At 31.8% G+C, this 20,960-nt stretch overlaps 1 long non-coding RNA gene across 1 annotated transcript; it reads right to left on the bottom strand.

The window, feature by feature from the left end:
* Positions 1-6,718: 6,718 nt before the first annotated feature.
* On the bottom strand, positions 6,719-15,177 carry LOC127726613 (uncharacterized). Its single transcript, XR_007993612.1, has 3 exons — positions 15,083-15,177; positions 14,537-14,571; positions 6,719-7,002 (listed from the first exon to the last, which is right to left on the bottom strand). It is a non-coding gene; the product is annotated as an uncharacterized LOC127726613 (long non-coding RNA).
* Positions 15,178-20,960: the final 5,783 nt, after the last annotated feature.

Raw genomic sequence — 20,960 nt, 5'->3', positions numbered from 1 at the left:
TCTCAAAATTTAGTTGTGCCTTTCTGTATTGTTACTTGTCCTCTTCTGTATTGTTACTTGTCCTCTTCTGTATTGTTACTTGTCCTCTTCTGTATTGTTACTTGTCCTCTTCTGTATTGTTACTTGTCCTCTTCTGTATTGTTACTTGTCCTCTTCTGTATTGTTACTTGTCCTCTTCTGTATTGTATGATTACCAACAATTATCAATTGATTTGATTTGATTTTTGGTGGTTTAACGACTCTTTTAAGCACTGTTTTATGCTATTTCGTGGCGGACAGTTTTTATTGATGAAGGAGGCCGGAGTGCTTGGAGAAAACCACCGTCCTTCGATAGGAAAACTGACAACGCTAGTCAATTAAGATTGGAGTCGAGTGCACCCGCACAAGCAGGTTATCAAATGAAGTATCAGTTATAACTACACGTTATTGTATGGAATTCAAAAATGAACAATAAAATTGAGAATGGAAATAGGGAATGTGTCAGAGAAAACAACCCGACCGAAGAGCAGAACACAAATCGAAGGCCACCAATGGGTCTTCAATACAGCGATACAATCCCGCATCCGGAGGCTTGCTTCATCTTAAACAATATCTACTAGTTCAGTGATAATGGACGTCATACTAAACTCCGAAATATATAAAAGAAACTAAAATAAATAATCAAACATGACTTGAGACAGGCGCAAATGCGGCGGCGTTAAACATATTTTTTTAAAATCTTGTTTCGATATAGCCGTTTTGTACTGTTGCGGTGTAAAGCAACCAACAATCAATCAATCAGTGTGTTTGAAATCGGTGTAATTAAGAAATAACACAAATGTTTTTGGTCTTGATTTAATGGCTCTGATGAGAAAACAACGGTTGGAACACAATTGATCAATTGTTCCCTTTTTTATGTTTTCTGTAATATTTCCATTATCCTTAACTTTTTTTTTTGTCTACAATCTAAATATAGAATTTAAGTTATGTATATTATCATTGTTAAGTTGTACTTCTTGATTATCACACATCTTTTAAAAGTGGACTGTCAAATTGCAAGAATCTTCTCAGATACATATAAAATATTTAAAATTATAATTTTCAATAATGAGTATACTACCCTTTTGCAAGTCTATAACTTAGTAATTCCATTATTGTAGACTATTACCTAATCTAGCCTGTGTGTGATTGTTCATTATTTCTGCTAATAAAAAGTGTATCAGAACCAGTACATTCTCTTCACTTCTCCGTATAACTGTAGATATCGACCTCAAATCACCCTGTATATGACTCAATAGATACGAAGACACAACAGTCTCACATATAACTGGCTTAATGCATCTGCAAATTGCCTTTTAAAAAGAATTACTTTTGTAAGTTTAGGGACTACGCAAAAACAGTAATGTTTAACATACATTTTCTTATAATTCAAACTACTATATAAAAACAATGACGAAATTTCAAAACGTTTTATCAACAAAATAGTACAAGGTTTGACCACCTCCTAGGTATCGATGTTTTAATTTATAATAATAAATAGGCTGTGTAAAAATATGTTGTCTTATGTTGTCAAGATTTCATTGTCGTATTTATCAATAATGGATTGCGTCTTATTCATGTATAACTACTTTTTCTTCTTTCTTTTTATCTGTGCTGTCAACAAAAGTTTCATTTCAAATTCATTAACTTATACCAGCATTTTTATATGACACTCCTACAAATGTATTTGTCATCAGGCTTTAGACAGAATTACTTTGTTGAGTTTGTAGTTAATTTCTAAAAGAATTTTGCATTTGGAGAAAAATATCTGTATAGAAATGTATGGAGTGCCATTAATGAAACCAAAGTTAGATGTTTAGGTTAATGTAATCCTGTTTTTTTTTCAAAGTGTCTAAATACATCTTCAAATAGGTAAATGTGAAATAAAAACTTATCAAACTTAACCTATTTATCCTTTTGTTAACTTTTAAATACTTACCTGTGCATTGTTATTTGCACCAGTATACATTACCATGTGCAACAGTAACGTCATAATTGCACAATTTGCAGATTTGAGACTTCTTTCAGGATATGGGTCTAAATTTCGATCTTTGGCCGGTCCTAATATGTGTCCTGTATCACTTGTATTTACTCTGCACAAAATATATATTTTTCAGTGTAAGGGTGAACACATAGAAAGTCAAGATTGATTGATTATTACGCGTAAGTCTACATTTTAAAAAGTATAACTCAGATGATTAGATTTTGAAATGGAACGTTAATAAAAGAAAAGAAAAAAAACAGTGAAAGAACCGTTGGGAGCACGCTATGATTCCACGGTCCAACATTGTCACTCGGCAATAAAATTGTCATCAGATTCCTTAGATTAAAAACTCTTACAAAGGTCAAACGTTACAATTTTCTTATGGATATGCACATTTACTAAGTGCATCCCTATCGTCAATAAAGTTTTATGAAATACTTGTGTGCGGTTTCAGAGGAGTTCCGATGACAAACTTTAGCAGTAATATATTTTGGAAAAAATTCAATGTTTAAAAAGACATAACTTCAAGAAATAAAGGGAATCTATATGCACATCTACGCACTATATTATTAGTTACATGGTGTGTTAGTGACCTAATACGATATACATGGAATTTACTGACCCCATATATATCGTATTAGGTCACTAGCACACCGTGTAACGAATTTATCTTACCGACTGTCTTTGCATGTGGCATTTAGACTTTCGGCCTATCAAAGTGATCAAGTCTTCAATACTTAGTTTTAACATGTTTAAGAACCCACTTCTATTTGTCTCTACAAAAAACAAATGCCAACAATTACAACGTGTTAGCTTTAAATTTGTTTAAGGAATGTAATTCAATCGTTCATTAACAGTTTCGTCGTCTGTTTAAACCTTTCAGGTTTCTTTTTGTATTAAAAGGGAAGTAACTTCTTACTAACCCCATATGGTCTTAACCCTATATGGTAACTAACCATGTATTTTTTAGGGCACCCTATACCAAATATATATAGTCACCACATGTAGTCCGTTAACCAATCATATCCCCATAAATCTTTAGGAGATAAGATAAATGTTCATACTATGCACTTTTTGATAGCATGTCCAAATTATCTACATAGTTTGTGAAATTCTGGTGTGCAGATTCAGAGCAGTTCCGATGACAAATTGTTCCAGTAGTATATTTAGACCAAAATGTAAAGTTCAAAGGGGCATAACTCCTAAAACAAATAATGAACATAATTTCCTGTCGATAAGCACATCAACATAGCATGTCCTAATAATCTACAAACTTTGTGAAAATCTGGTGTGCATATTCAGAGGAGTTGCGACGAAAAACAGTTGCAGTAGTATAATTAGGCCATAATAGAAAATATATATTACTCCTAGAAAACAAAACTGTATTATAATTTCCTTTCAATATGCGCATCAACAAAGTATGTACTTGTTAGGTCCATGCAAATATGTCGTGTGGTTTCAGAGGGGTTTTGTATAATTAGACGGCGTTGTCAAAATAAAAAAAGAAGATATGGTATGAATGCCAATGAGACAACTCTTCACAAGGTGCCAAATAACACAGAAATTGAAAGCTACATGTATATGTCATCGTCAATGAACAAAGCACATATCGCATAATCACCTATTAAAGGCCCCGAATTGAGAAATGTAAAACAATTCAAACGAAAAAACTAACGGCCTAATTTATTTACAAAAATATGAACGAAACACAAACATGTAACACAGTCACAAACGACAACCACTGAATTATAGGCTGCTGATTTTTGGACAGGCACATGCATACAGAATGTGGCGTGGTTAATCATGTTAGCCGGATCTCAACCCTCCACTAACCTGGGACAATGGTGTAACAGTACAGCATAAGAACGACATTTCGGTTCATTTTTTACTTGAATGACCCTCTAGTACCTTTCGCCTCTCGTTTACACTTAATATGCACATCTCAACACAAGGAAAACATCAAGCAGAACTTTCAATGAAGGTTAATTAAACATATGTTTTTGTTTTGTTATACCTATTATGGATAAATACAGGCAACAGTAGTATACCGCTGTTTATAAATCAGAAATTGATTGAGAGAAAATAATTCCGGGTTACAAACTAAACCCGAGAGAAACCTATCACATATAAAATGAAAATAACGAAACAACAGAAACACTGAAGTGCAACAAAAATCAAACGACAATGCAACATACATAGAAACCTCAGAATAACAACAAATTAATAAAATCAATTAAGGACAGTACACAAAAACAGCATATAAAGAATTACGAAATGTGTGTCTGTCACAGAATGTATCAACGCCACACAAAGTGACGTCACAGGTAAATTTAAAAAAAAAATGGATATAAATCGAAATTAGGTTTGTTATTTGATGTATCTTATAACAATTACAAGAACATTAATATAGACTTGTGTTAGTAATTGTTCAACTAACTGTACTAACTAACTATGTTAGCCTTTGTTCCAAATCAAACTCTGCAAAACAAATAAATCATATGCATTTATGACTTGCTTTAAATTAAAATCATACAAATGAACTGAGTGATCGATTATCTTTACTTTTACATACGAATAAAAAATAAAAATCAGAATTACAACTACAAATAATAAGACACAAACCAATATCTGATCAGAATTACAAATAAAACTTAGTAACTGAATACATTTGAACATGAATGCTGGATAAACAAATACCGAGACACGTCTTACAGCAATACAAATTCACACCATATGACAAAATCGAAGGTATTTTATTCGTATGATTGCACCACGCGACTTTGGCTCATTTGATTCTATTACTTCCCTAAGTTTTAGACTGAAAATATAAAAAATATCAAATTTGCGGAAAATCCAGTCCTTTTCCGTCATGGACCTAAAACTAATGTGGCTTTGAATTTTAAGGAAGAATGCTTAAAATTAGAATTTGGCTGAACACTTAAGAAAGAAGGTAAGTTAAAAGATTTCTATTTTGAATCTCGCTTTTTAACAATTTTTCGTTACTTTATATAGCAATTACTACGGTTACGCTTCCGAATTTCAAACTAAAAAGACCGAAAGTTTTCTAAGTAGACAATGTTCATTCATACATAGACAGCAGTTAACTAGAGGCTCTAAAGAGCCTGTGTCGCTCACCTTGGTCTATGTGCATATTAAACAAAGGACACACATGGATTCATGACAAAATTGTGTTTTGGTGATGGTGATGTGTTTGTAGATCTTACTTCACTGAACATTCTTGCTGCTTTCAATTATCTCTATCTATAATGAACTTGGCCCAGTAGTTTCAGAGGAAAATATTTTGTAAAAATTTACAAAATTTTTGAAAATTGTTAAAAATTGACTATAAAGGGCAATAACTCCTAAAGCGGTCAATTGACCATTTTGGTCATGTTGACTTATTTGTAGATCTTACTTTGCTGTACATTATTGGTTTTTACAGGTTATCTCTATCTATAATAATATTGAAGATAATAACTAAAATCTGCAAAATTTTCTTAAAATTACCAATTCAGGGGTAACAACCCAACAACGGGTTGCCTGATTGGTCTGAAAATTTCAGAGCAGATGGTTCTTGAGCTATTGAACAATTTAACCTGTTCTTGACCTATTGAACAATTTAACCCTTGTCAGATTTGCTCTAAATACTTTGGTTTCAAAGATATGAGCCAAAAACTGCATTTTAACCATATGTACTATTTTTAGCCATGTCGGCCATCTTGTTTTGCGGGCGGGGTCATTGGACACATTTTACAAACTAGATACCCTAATGATGATTGTGGCCAAGTTTGGTTTCATTTGGCTCAGTAGTTTCAGAGGAGAAGATTTTTGTAAAAGATTACTAAAAATTAAAAAAAATTGTTAAAAATTGACTATAAAGGGCAATAACTCCATAAGGGGTCAACAGACAATTTTGGTCATGTTAACTTATTTGTAGATCTTACTTTGATGAACATTATTGCTGTTTACAATTTATCTCTATCTATAATAATATTCAAGATAATAACCTTAAACGGCAAAATGTTCTTAAAATAAAAATTCAGGGGTAGCAACCCAAAAACGGGTTGCTCGATTCATCTGACAATTTCAGAGCAGATAGATCTCAACCTGATTAACATTTTTACACCGTCAGATTTGCTCTAAAGGCTTTGGTTTAAGAGATATAAGCCAAAAGCCATCTTGGTTGGCGGGCAGGGTCATCGGACACATTTTTTAAACTAGATACCCTAGTGATGATTGTGGGAAAGATTGGTTGAATTTGGCTCAGTAGTTTCAGAGGAGCAGATTTTTGTAAAAGCTCACTTGGCCCTTTGGTTCTACTATATGCGGACAAATTGTTGATTTGACATAGGAATTGGCATATTGGCATTTCTAATAAAAGGGGCATATATAATCCTATTGTAATGGCTGCCGCCATGGTAAGGCAAACAGGCCGCTATGCTAATTAGCAAAGTACCACAACATTTTGCCATATGCTCAGCAAAACAGTCATATTCTGGAAAAGGTCAAGTTCGGTACTTAAAAGACGACGTAACTAGTAATCCACAATCTAAGACGTGGTAAACATGTCCTTAGTTAGTTTAGACACAGACACATCGCATGGATCAACCAATGGGTCAGATTCGTTTTTCATGCACTTGTCATGAAAAAAACTTAGAATCTATATATATTTCAATCATGAGTCATATCCTTATCTTGTAATTTAGTGTTGAAAAAATTTATATGTGGTTACATATTAATTTGAAACAAGCAATTCTAATTACTTCTAATTATTCAATAAAATTCCGTCAGTAATTCATGATTTTTTATCATTGTATGTTGAATATATTAACCTATTATTATCTCTTAAACACCTATTGCCAAGACGGAAAGCAGAACGGAAGGAGTTCTATTAATTTAAAATACCCATGATCCCTGATATTCCCTTCGTTTAGCTTATAACATGTCCCTCCAATTTCTTTTCCACAGCAACATATGGCTGCATATACTGGACTTCCACTCTACAAAGAGACATGTATGATCTTTATGTGATTTTGATGGTAAAACGCAAATGTGGAGAAATTAATTTACATTATAGTAATTTAGTATGCATACTTTTCAAATTCAAAAAATTACTGAATGTGCAAGATTAAATAATCTCCGTTACCAAAGATATGCTACTTTTTCGTCTCCTTTAAATTTAATCTAATGCCTGCTGTAGAGTGTCACACTATCAGCACATTGAATAACTCTGATACCTCTTCAACATATAGACTATATAAAAATTCCAAATTAATAGAATCGTTATGAGTGATGGAGTCTCATATACTCCTTATTGAGAGGAGATGTACATGGCAGTATCATCAGAGCTATGATTTCCTCTAACTTGAGCATGCCGTACATACTACACGGACGGTCTTCAGAATAAAAAAATCTAAATTAGTCTACATTCAAGTCCGTGCGCTCCACAGTGAGTCATATACATGTAGTTAACAAACATATTATAACCACATTGGTTTTCTAAAATACAAAAATGCAGTGCTTTAAACTAGTTCCTTAACTACTCAAAGAATTTATCAATAAATTATGTTATAAAATATACGAAAATAATTGAATTAACTATTTTGGAGTGTAAAATATTTATTTTGGATATTTAAGATAAATAACGTGTTTCTGATAGTCCTTTTGATTCTGTTGAACGTTTTGACTTTTCAATTCTTTTAATACATTATACTTCCACACAGTTTTATCAAGCAAACATTTTATTATTCAATCAACTGAACGTAAGGTAAATCTGACAGCAAATATATTTCCTGCAACTCATATAAAGTCATCATTTCTAATTGGAAAGGAAAATATGCTAATATATACTTACTGGAGGTGTCATGAAGTGATTGAAGCTGTTCATTTTCTACTTAATTGATTAATTTTTATGTACGTTTTGGCTATACAGTTTATCAACAGGTTGCATATATTGCAGCAATTGCGCCTCTTCAACACGAAGATTTGCGATAAAAGGAACGATTGTTCGTTCCCCATTGTTTATTGTCCCTTTTTTGTGGACGGTAATGTTCCTTACGGTGTTTATAAATCACAACTCGTTCGATATGCCCTTTTCTATTGACACGATTTGAATTTCAATGAACGTTATCTATGTACTACATGTTTTTTACTACTGGTAAATTAGTCACGGATTTCGTTACCACAAATTACTTAAAACCCATTACTTAATTCTTCCATAGATAAAACTATTTCAAATGGGATAGCACAACCTTATTTTTACGGAGATTTTGTTAACCCAACCCGGAAATCTAGAATCGATCTGGGTAAACTTATCGATTCTTTGAAAAAAATTATGCTCAAAGGTAACCAATTCAACACTGTAATTAGATCTCTTCATATTGTTTTATTGCTATTAATTTTGATTTTGGTATCATTAAAATTAAATCAAACTAAATTGGTCTCTTGTGGAGAGTTGTCTCATTGGCAATCATACCACATCTTCTTTTTTATAAATATTATTTTAATCGTCCATGAACATTTACGCCAAAAGTTTGTCATTTTCATCTGAAAAAAGGATTTTGGCAAATTGCTCTACAACTTGTAATGGTATTTGTTTTTTAAAAGGTAAAAGAAAATCTTTCGAAGTTATTTTAGAAAAATTATTTTCAAAATGAGATTAGAAATTTTCATAAAATAAGTACATTTTTTTTTTAATTCACGATGATAGTAAAAACAATTGAGAATAAGTTTATGACAACTATAATTAAATTTATCAACAGTTTAAATAAATTAAAATATTTGCCTTTGCTTGTATAAGAAAAAAAATTCATTTCAATCATATTCTAAAAAGTAAATATTGAAGTTTCTAATTTGACTTTAAATTCTGAAATATGAAAAATGATCCAACGTGGAGCATTTATCAGTTTGACTTGAAAGATAAAATATTAAAAAAATGGTCAAACGTTGAGCATTTTTCATTTTGACTTAAATATTGCAAAATTGCAAAATGCTCCAATATGGAGCATTTTTCCTTTGACATTGTAAATTTGAAAAAGAAAAATGCTATGAGGTAGAGCATTTTTCATTCTACTTTGCAATATCCAAAATTTGAAAAATGCTCCAATCTGCATAATTTTTTATTTTGAATATGTAGAATGAAATGAAATTTGTTTCAATAAAGGTGTTTCAAATTTTCATAATGTCGACACTATATTTTAAATGTTTCACTGTTTCTTTTTTTTTTAAAGCAAAATATATTGAAGAACTTTTAAATGATAGATAGTTGTGCAGCAGCACTGTGAGTGGTATTTACTCATTTCGAACGTGAGTAGTATACTGATGAGAACGATAATTACCAAAGTGATGTGAATTTTAATAAATAGCTTTTTAATATTTTTTTTAATAAATTTACTGTTTGCAAAAGTACGAATTACTCTAAATACTAAGGATTTTCTTATCCCAGGCATAAATAACCTAAGTTGAATTTGGCACAAGTTTTTTAAATTTTGGGTCATCAATGCTCTTTAACTTTATACTTGTTTGGCTTTCTGACTATTTTGATCTAAGTGTCACTGATGAGTCATATGTAGATGAAACGAGCGTCTGGCGTATTACATTATAAGCCTGGTACCGTTGATATTTATTAGCATGTCGAAATGTATTTTTGAATTGTTTATTTGTGTATTTTTCTGTCATGTACATGTAATTTTGTCCTTTTAGTGTTAAATTTAACATTGCCATAAAAGCGCGAGGTTTGGCTAGCCACAAGACCAGATTCAACCTACCATTTTTTCTTTAAATGTCCTGTACCAAGTCAGGAAAATGGCATTTATTATCTTATAGTTTGTTTCTGTGTGTGTTACATTGTCGTTTGGTTTTTTGTTGCACTTTAGTGTTTCTGTTGTTTCGTTGTTTTCCTCTTATAGTTGATGTGTTTTCCTCGGTTTTAGTTTGTAACCCGGATTTGTTTTCGCTCAATCGATTTATGACTTTCGAACAGCGGTATACTACTGTTGCCTTTATTTAACCTTCTAACGCACGGCTGTATGCCTACATGTATGTGGAACATGACAAATATTTGTCTGGATATTAGTCTACGATTTTTCCTACTAGGGCGCTGGATCGTTTCTAATAACAATACATGTACACAAAAAATAAATTATATAAACGCATAAAAAGTTTACAAAACAACACCCTAACCCTAACACAAACAATGCTTGTACAATTCTAAACTTTCTAAAATATCAAAAATGACGTTATATAGATATTTACAACAGATACTGTATAGATATGCTTCTAATAAAAAAGTATAGTGCGATATGAACTGGTACATTTCTAAAATTTCAGAGGTGACGACAGTTGAAAGGTTACAATAAAGACAGCTTGGAATCACATTCCCAAATAAACAGCATTGACCGATTTAATGTGGTAAAATATTTCAATTTTGACAACGATAAAGAAATTACAACAGAGGCTTGCGTATTTAATTTAAAAAGTAAAATCAAGAAAATACTGAACTCCGAGGAAAATTCAAAAGGAAAGTCCCTTATCAAATGGCAAAATCAAAAGCTCAAACACATCAAACGAATGGATAACTGACTTGGTACAGGCATTTTCTTATGTAAAATATCCCTCATAAACAGCAGTTTGATAATGAGAAAAAAAAATTAGTTTGGACAAAAGTTAAGTAATTGAACGAGGCTGCATACTTAAATATCCATAATGTATAAAACCCTGCGATTATAACTGCAATTTTTTTCCTTTGTCAACTGTACACTTTTTGAATTATACCAGTTTAGATGGCAGGGTTTTATTCATTTATGATATTTATATATAGATATATCATTTAATAAATATAACTACTTTTAATATCAGCACACCAAGTTTGCAGAAATAGTTCTTCCCTTTAACAGACAGGATCGTGTGAGACAGTCACAGAAATATTTTTACTTTATAAGTTCGTCTAAACAAGTGACAATAAATGTTATACACGGCTAAAAACACATATTATATTCATGATCGACAAAAAAATCGCAGAAGCAAATTTTTGTTCTTCCCTTGGCAGCATTTTAACTCATGCTATTTGGAAAACGAGACAAGACTGCCTACACTTTCCTTAGCGCTATAGAACATACGGCAAAATAGACTGAATTAACAATTCAGCTTTCGTGGCTTAGTGTTACCTCTCCTCGTTAGTAGAATCTAGAATAATTATTGAAAGACATTACATATTATATAAGCCACGAAGATGAAATTGATTTCAGATTAGCTAATTATCTATCGTAGAGGATTGTAAGATACAGTCACAGACATAATTATTTTAAAAGTTTTGTCTAAACAAGTGACAACTGTAAAACAGATACGTCCATTGAATCACCAGTGACGGTGATACACGGCTGAAAACACATACTTTATTCAGGCCTGAATAATTACTTATAATATCAGACAACAATGTTAATTATGCAAATCTGCGGAAGCAAATTTCGAACTCATGCTATTAGGATTTCGAGGCAACACCACCTGCACTGTGTCCAGCACTCTAGACCACACGGCCACCTCGACTGATATATATATATTCTGAAATATCTTTCTAAGACACAACTTCATATGTAAAAGATGATTTCATATCATCAGACCTCCACTGTAAACCTACAGATAAACATCAGTACCTTTCTGTCAAAGCTGTCACTCCAAACACTGTACAAAGAGTATCCCATACAGCCAAGCTTTCAGAGTAAAGCGGATTAGGTACTCTGAAGAGGCTGACACTAAACGATTATAGTTACTTCGCGGATTGTTAACCAAACGAGGTTATAAGAAATGGGACATATATAAAGGGTTTGTGGTTGCTTACAATAACAGCCGCAATGACTTATTAAAATACAAACAGAGGAGGCGTTTTGAAATAGTTCCGTTTGTTTTAACATACAATCCCTCCTTTACTAGCCTTTCACGTTTGATCTATGCCAATTGGCAGATTATTGCCAAGCGCCAAAATTATTCGAGATCTTTTGCAAACCTCTTGTCTTAGCTATTCGGAGACCAGCAAGTCGGTGGGACTTAATTATGAGAGCTGATGATTCCGCTAATAAAAGCTTTTCAACTGCAGGATGGTGCAAGTCGTGTGGCAACAAATACTGAATACAAAAACATTAACTTGCCACTCCACTGGGTCCGTGTACATCATATTTTGCAATGTAACTTGCAAAATCCAGAATATTGTATACCTTCTTCAGTGTCATTAAAGCACAATTACTCTTATTCAAAGCTGACTGACAGTTTTAATGTAAAAAAAGACAAACAGCAGATTTAAGATGTCCTTTATAGAGGAGTCCAAATAACTGTTTATTCATGGGAAATAATGGAGCTGAGGCCCGTAGAGCTAACTTAAAATACACCTTCAACGAGAACGTTTTAAAGAATTTGATTTAATTTTGTAATGGTTTTCTTTTCTTTTTCCCCGTGTAGAATCCGAAGGCAAAATTTAAGATCTCATTTAACGTTCTTAATGAATTATTTATGAACAGTAGAATAATAACAATAAACAAATCTTAAATAAAGTCCATTCAGATTTATGTTTTAAGCCATTGGAAACGCACGTCTTACAAGTGGGATTGAAAAAATATTTATGTGTCTTTATATGTCTTTAATTGTGATTTTAGGAGAGTGAAAAAAGTGGTATTTATGCATATATGTTAATGGATTATGTGTGTGTTTCGTTTAATAGATATTGGATGTAGAATCGTCTGAGAATAGTGAAATGGTACCACTACAATGAATTTCCAGGTATGTATAAAGTAAAATCACAAAAATACTGAACTCCGAGGAACATTCAGAACGGAAACACTCTAGTATGTTTTTTTAACTAATAACGGTATGCTCGATTTACGTCATATCGAATACAAAATTTGATTCTATATATTTTAAAGCATTCTATTCGATGAAATAAAATGAAACAAGAAAGCAGTATTTCATGTACAACCCAGCATTTTGTCTTTCCAAAAAAACGACCAAACCGTTGTGCATTTTTTAAAATAGCAATACAAGCAAACTGAAAAATATGTTTCATTCGTCCTTATTATCAGAAAGGAGGCAAAACAGTTTTAGAACCATATCCAGATGTCGTTTTGTATGTATCTAACTTAAATTTTTTTTTTTTATTTTCAATTAACATTTATTTCAAGATTAACGCCGTTTATTTACACTGCCGATATAACTGTTAAATTTGCCACTGGACATGTAACAACAGTGAATGAATTCCATTATATTACGCATTTCTGTTAAAAATTAAAAAAAAAAAAACGCCCATTATTTCAGACAAACCTTTTTCAAATGTTATCCATACCCCCTTACATTTTTTTCATTTATATTACTATACTTATATTATAACAACGAACAATCAAATAGAATACCGAATACGATTTTTGTGCCTTTTCAGTTTAATTTATAGATATATTAGAATGCAACAATCTAATTTTGCTGTACAAATTCAGAATATTTCAAGGAAATAATATCTTAAATGGTAAAGTATAAATCAAATCTTTATGTGAAATTAATTTTTCTCTTTCTTTCATTATTGCATAATGTTAATGTGTTCTATATTATAATAGAGTTCACTGACTTCTTCACAGATAACATATTTGATATTTTGTTCATGCACTTAAGAGGAATGGAACTCAATCGAAAATGGTCGTTTTTGTCCACTTGGATACTATTCGTGATAAAAATTCAACCAATATTTGCATCACAAAACAAATTGTGGATTATATTGTTGAATTTTAGTGAATACGATACTATATTTTACATGATAGAATTTCGACTCGAAAATAAATGCTGTTTGTTAATAATGAGATAATTAGTATTCATTGTATTACTACGATCCCAATTAAAACAAAATCGGTATCAGTCGTTTTAGTAAGTTTTTATCTTTATTCAATACCGTGTTACGTCCTTTAGAACTATTCCCATGGGTGAGCATTTTTTTTAAGAAAGTGCCCTTGGAAATCAACAAAGGGCAAAACGTCCTGATGAATAAAAACGAACAATAGAAAATACATGTCCCTTCCTGTAAAATAATGGAGAGTTTGAACAAATGATTGACGTCACAGGTGTATTTTAATACCTAATCGAATATACTAATTATTGTTATGACAAAGTGTGGTTCTCCCAAGCAATTCTGGCGAATGCAAAATAAGAAGATGTGATATGATTGTCAATGAGACAACTCTCCACCAGAGTCAAAATGACATTGAAAAAAAAAAATGGTTAAAGTAAGGACGGTCCATATTTTTGTAAATGTTAACGTACGATGACAGACGACGAGTGATGATAATATCTCATTTGACTTTTTTGCCAGGTGAGCTAAAAGGAATCAAAATCTGAAATAACATATAACTGACCATCTAAACTTAATACTTGATGTAATCTAGAGTAAACTGACCAATGTAAAATAAACTTTCCAACATATATTGAAAATGTGCTTAGAACTAATGAATAATGTATTTCAAACTGGCCATGACATATACATAAAAAGACTAAAAATTGTATACTTACATCACCAATACCATAGAGATGACCATTAGGACATCCTGTAAAAATGTACTTCTGTTACAAAAATGTATCCTAAATATGATCGAGCAATTTTCCTTCTGTATAATATATTTGATAAAATCTTAATATTGTACTCTGACCCTAAATCATACTTTCTTTTTAAATTATGTCACAGCTTAATACATTCTGGTGATTTCCTGTACATATACAACAAGCATTGATTTGATACTTTTGTGGTTTTATTTTCAATTCCAGTACCTGTATTTTTGAAAATGTTAAACCTCATTTCAGCAAAAGATGTTGTCAAAATTCATCAAATGATAGATAATTTTCATTCAAATTGTGAAAATAGATACACCATCCCCGTAAGAGTTGTACTTAGCACATCCAACAGTGTAGAAAAAAACCCCTAATGAATCCAACAAAATACTATTGCAGCTGAGATGCACAATGACGCTTGCCTATTAAATACAGAGCATCAAGATCATAAATTACAAAGTTCCAAGACACCTTTAAGCTAGCTACGGTTCGACTTTATTTAGTGCTTACTGTAGAATATTACATCTCCATCTTGTTTTGATGCCTCCAACGTTTTCTTAATCATGTCCAAATCGTATTGAGGCATTGTGGGAAAGTAAGAATTCTGAAAATAAAAATAAAGTACAAAAAGAATCAAGGTCTCAAAAGTCCGTACTGTAATATTTATGACCTAATTTTTGCAGAAAATAACTGAAATTCTTAGTCATAATAATTGTAGGTGCACAACGTCAATATATATGCAATCTTTGGTGAAATTTAAAAAAATCGGGTTCAATATAGTGGCAGATTTAATTGATCAATTTTCCTCGTCTGCTTGCCTGCCGACCCATCTACCCCGACTGTATCATACTTTAGTCTGATTTAGATACCAAAGGGACTCATAAGTCGAAAATAAACTGACAACGCCAAAATTTAATAGAAACAAAGACACAATAATTGTACACAAACCACAACATAGAAAAAACAAGACTAAACAACATGAACCCCACCAAAAACTATGGATGATCTCAGGTGCTCCGGAAGGATAAGCAGATCCTGCTCAAAATGTTGCACCCGTCATTTTGATCATTGCAAAAACGTCATTACAGATTGGAGGACCGTAATGGTATATATGTTTGACTGCTGACGACGGATGTGTTCCGATTGCCGTAACCTTAATTATGTTCCTTTTTCAAATGCGACCTTCCGAAATAGACTTATGTACAGTGCTTGTGCATATGTTATGTTTTTGTCGTTTTTTGTTTGCCATGGAATTGTCATTTTGTTTTAAAAGTTTAAATGTAACTGTGCAATATGTCGCCTCTATTTATCAAAATGATGCAGCTGAGTTAGCCTCCAATACATTTGAGTCTGTTTTTCGTTCTCAAAACATTTTTTAAATGTGTGCCTTTCTAAAAAAAAATTCCTAAATTACATATAGAAAATAAGAATGTTTTTTATGACCATCTCACAAAAATTACCTTTATAGGAATGTTCATAATTATTCCAGTCAATGTTGTTTAACAACACCTAAAAGGTCAAAATGGAATAATACAACAGGATTTTCATTTAATTCAAATCAAAAAGTTGTAACCAAAATACCTATCAAATCAAAAAGTTGTAACCAAAATACCTATCAAATCAAAAAGTTGTAACCAAAATACCTATCAAATCAAAAAGTTGTAACCAAAATACCTATCAAATCAAAAAGTTGTAACCAAAATACCTATCAAATCAAAAAGTTGTAACCAAAATACCTATCAAATCAAAAAGTTGTAACCAAAATACCTATCAAATCAAAAAAGACACATGATGTTACTGTCCTTTCACAAAAAAAAGTAGAATACCGACTAGAAAATAATAACTATTAGTACAACAGCATATTGACTCTCTACTAAAATTATATGATTAAAAATTATCATCCACCATAGTGAAAAGATTTTATTCCGACTTATCAAAATATTTCATTTTACCCAAGTATTTCCTAGCATATCTGTCTATTTAGTTTTAACATGTGTATTCATTACAACTGATTTTAATTTTGAAAACGTTTGTCTTACCATCATGAGTTCTGGATTATTTGCAATGTTTACCAAGGGAGATAACCATGTTTGATTTCCTGGTATCCCTTTAAATATAACCATGCTATGCAGCAACAGGCAACACAATCCTTGTTGCGCAAGATCTAAAGCTGGAGATATGTTTCTGTCTTTATCATATCTCCATACACTATTTGTTAGTAGATCCTTAATCAGTTCCTATTAAATATTAAAGCAAAACATTAGTAAGACGAGTGTTTCAAAGTATAACAAGTCCAATATCGTGTCTCTGCCAAAGTCGCTGTTTTATACTGATTTGGGTATACAATGAAGTATAACTGATCAATACCTTTCATAAATTCCAAGAAAACTTTGACGAACATTTTTCGTGTACAATGAATGTTACTATGTTTCAAGCAATCAGCAAAAAGGAAGTGTCTACACGCTTTGATTCAATTTTTAATGACATCGTTCTCTTAACGAAAGCCAATAAAACATTGACTTTAGTTAAAGTTAATCCTTCCTTTTCTTAGAAATACCTGTACCGAATCAGGAATATGAGCGTTGTTTCCATTATTTTGATGTGATTGAGCTTTTGATGATGCCATTTCCAAATTATAAATAAACGATTAAATGGTTAAAAATCGGAAAACTGAAATTAATATAAGTCGCCAACCTGAACAATATTATCAAAATGTATTCTAAAATTTGATTGATTGATTGTTGGATGCTTAAGAAACAGTGACAAATACATAATTCATGTTCAGGACGACAACACGTAAGTAATAGTTACAAAAGGTATGTCCTACAATAGAGGCCGTCTGGGATAAAGGTCGAGGAAGTTTTGACTGCAATAGAAAAATGGGAATATTTTGGATAGCAATACACATTTAGTCTTGCAACAGATTTATACTGACCCCTGAAATAGTTATTGCAAGGTATCTTAAAGGAAGAAGCGTGTGGCATTCTCTTTTCACCAGGATTCGGATTTAACGTACCCATACTGACCGGATGTGTCTGCGAACGTGAACATCCGGCATAGCCAAACATCCTCACTTTGGCGAGGGTTTTACTGCCGGTAGGAGAAAGACCAATGGTGACAATATTTTATTTCCCCCCTCACCCTTGGGGCTTAAGGAACTTGACGAACTATGTCAAGCACAGCCAATTAAATGTGAAGAAAGTCATGAAAGTAAACTTTTGTGATACTGTGGATTCATTTGTTTTCCTGGGTACCAATTTTTTTGGATTTAGGATAACTTGCATGTTCGTTGATATTTAATTTTGTGGTTTTGCCGAAGTTCGCATAAATGCCTATATATAATTTGTTATTTGTTGAACATTTAAATTCGTGGTTCACCTGTACCAACGAAATCCACAAAAATTGGTATCCAACGAATAATAATGAATCCACAGTATATCGCGTGACTATGATTCAGATCATTTTAAAACTTCAAATACAGACAACAAAAAAGACCATACTGATTAGTAATGTGAATGAAACAAATGATTCTGGATCAAACAAATCTAACATATAATTAAAAACATTACAGGTTTTCAATCAATAAGGAAAAACTGTTCCATAGCCGTTTGTTGGATAAAGCAGCATGTTCTATGGTGAAACTAAACTATATGTTTCTAACAGATTTGTTCAATGATGGAGGATCGTTCATAAACTTTGCAGAGATGCCTTCCACATGACACTGGTTTCCTACGCAGACATTACAAGTATAGCCCGTGTATTGATCGGGCTGATATTCAACTCAACCAACATACAAGGATATGTGTAAAAATTATGTTCCTGTGAGTGATTTTCTCTTTTCATATATATTAGAGATAAAGAAAAGGGACATTGTATACACAGTGGTGAATAAACATGACGTAGCTATCCTTTAATTTATAAAGATAACAGACAAATCTCTGTCAAGAAGTGAACTGTCCGAAGATGAGGTTCAATGCCACCCAAATTTGCAGAAACGTCTATCAAACGACGCAAATTACATGTACCTATGCATACATTATATTTAGAAGCCGTGCTTTAATGCAAGCTGTTTGTCAACCAAAATGCAAAGTTGTGTGTCAAGTTATGCTCATTTGACTTTTCTTTTTGCAGTTAGATACACACTTTACCTTCAAAGTTTATAAATAGTCTAAATAATTTTATTGGTGGTAAAATTCTGCTATTTGTCAATAATTGGATGAATTTAACATCATTTAAATGAGTTTTAGATTTGAGGCTATAAAAGTTTGAACAAAACCGTTTACAAAACAAGGAACACAATATAGTATGAATGAATACAGAGAAATCAAACATGGTACAGTAAGAAATAAACAAATCTTTACAAAAACTTATTATACAACCATTAGCACATGCTAGCACTTAATATGTTTTAAATATTTATAATCGACGAAAAAAGCAATGCAAACGCACATTAATGGTTTCAAATATAATGCTCTCGAAAATAGTATTGAACAAAAAAAATCCAACAATATGGTCTACAATACATGTGTATTTAAAAATTGTTTTAATTTAAGTCTATCGATATAAAAGATGCATATTAGTCAGATAATTTTACAAAAATGTTACAAGTGTCATTTTAAAGTCTGAACAATAGTCGAGGCAGAATTGTAAGTTACAAGATGATAGGTTTTTTTTTATCATTGAAGGATCAGTGTAAATTAATGGTATACGAAAGAATTAACTAGCCATTCAATAAAGTCTTTTTGAAATGACAAATACGAATATGTTTCTAGAATTAGTGTTTAATTCTATAACCATGACAATGAGACTTGCTGCTGAAAAAAACAGTAGCAATGTCATTTTTATGTTGCAAATATGTTAAAAGCATACAAATCTGACAATTTGTTTCGGTTCTTATACATCATTGGCTTTCAATTACTTGGCTTTGCGCGTTCCCCATGGAAGAAAATCTAGTTAAACGCTTCGGACGTTTAAGATTACTTGCGGGTTGTTTTCATGTTTTGCACAGATAAAAAGGAATTATTTACTGCTGAGCTAGGAATTTAACACACTATCTTGTATACACCAAGTATGTATGAAAAGGAAACGACAAGTTTTTGAAAAATAATTCTATTGGAAATTTTGACATAATGATATTAATGTCAAATGGATTAGTTAATGTGTTTAATTGATGGACTCCTCATGATGTAATCAGTATAAAGTTGTTACTACGATCCAACCAAGAAATAGTTGAAAATTAGATAGTTCAAAAACTGTTTGGGTGTCCTTGTTAACAATACATCACTTTAAACTAAGAAATATTTGTCATATGAAGAACAGAAACTGGATATAAATTTACCGAAACGTTATTTTCATCATTCTAAATTTGTATTTTTATTGAAAACTGATAAGCATTCTAGATTACACTTTAGACAATATGGTTGATGTAAATCGAATAGACAGAATAGGAGTAAGAATTGAGAGCCTTTTCATTTTTACAAAGGGACAATAGCAGCGGTGTAAACAACTGACCACAACGCTTGCCATTTACCTGGAAAATTTTTGAAGCAGACAAATTGTACAATCAAATGATAGTGATCTACAGTGGAGACTTAATAGTGATGTGTTTCAGTACAATAACTAATTTAATGACCCACACGACATTAATATTTTTTCTTGGATAAATTATCATCCAATTAATAATTGAAAAAGCTAAGTAATATTGTCATTGAATTGAATCGTAATAATACGAGTGTCTTGTGAACGATTTAGTAATAAGTAAGTAATCCCACATATATAAACACATCAATTGAAAAGGAAGAGATTTTGGCGACACGGCTTCAATGAATATAACATCGAACAGAAAGTCTGAGGATTTTCCTTGTTTGTATTGGATACCGAAGCTTCACACAATTCCATACATACAACGGTTCATTGCAGGCTCATCTGCATGTACTACAAATGAGTTGTCAATTAGATTGAAAAAAAAATCGCAGTAAAAGAGGGTCTCCAGAAATACTGTGAAACTGTTAACTGGCGTATCGGTATTAACCATATGTGGATTCTAAAAAGGTTCTAAAGAAGTTCTGGATAATTCATCCATCCTGATTGCTCTGCAATTAATTCAAGTTTTGATATTTTAACCCTGAATACCGCCATTCCCTATAAGACGAATTAATCTGCAACGCATTTATATATCAAAATGGAAACACAGGTATACATGTTTTACTTTATGATACTATATAGCATTTTTTGTTGATAGTGAATTAAAAGGTATTCATCCACCATTTGCATCCACCATTTTCTACATAAGAAAATGCTAGTTGTTTTCCATTCGTTTGATGTCTTTTGATTTTGGCATTTGATAAAGAACTTTCCGTTTTGAATTTTCCTTGGAATTCAGTATTTT

The sequence above is a fragment of the Mytilus californianus genome, unplaced genomic scaffold (assembly GCF_021869535.1).
Source record: "Mytilus californianus isolate M0D057914Y unplaced genomic scaffold, xbMytCali1.0.p SCAF_18, whole genome shotgun sequence".
In the NCBI taxonomy this organism is placed as follows: domain Eukaryota; kingdom Metazoa; phylum Mollusca; class Bivalvia; order Mytilida; family Mytilidae; genus Mytilus; species Mytilus californianus.
The sequence above is the reverse complement of the archived record's forward strand: the minus strand, read 5'-3'. Positions and strand labels throughout refer to the sequence as shown.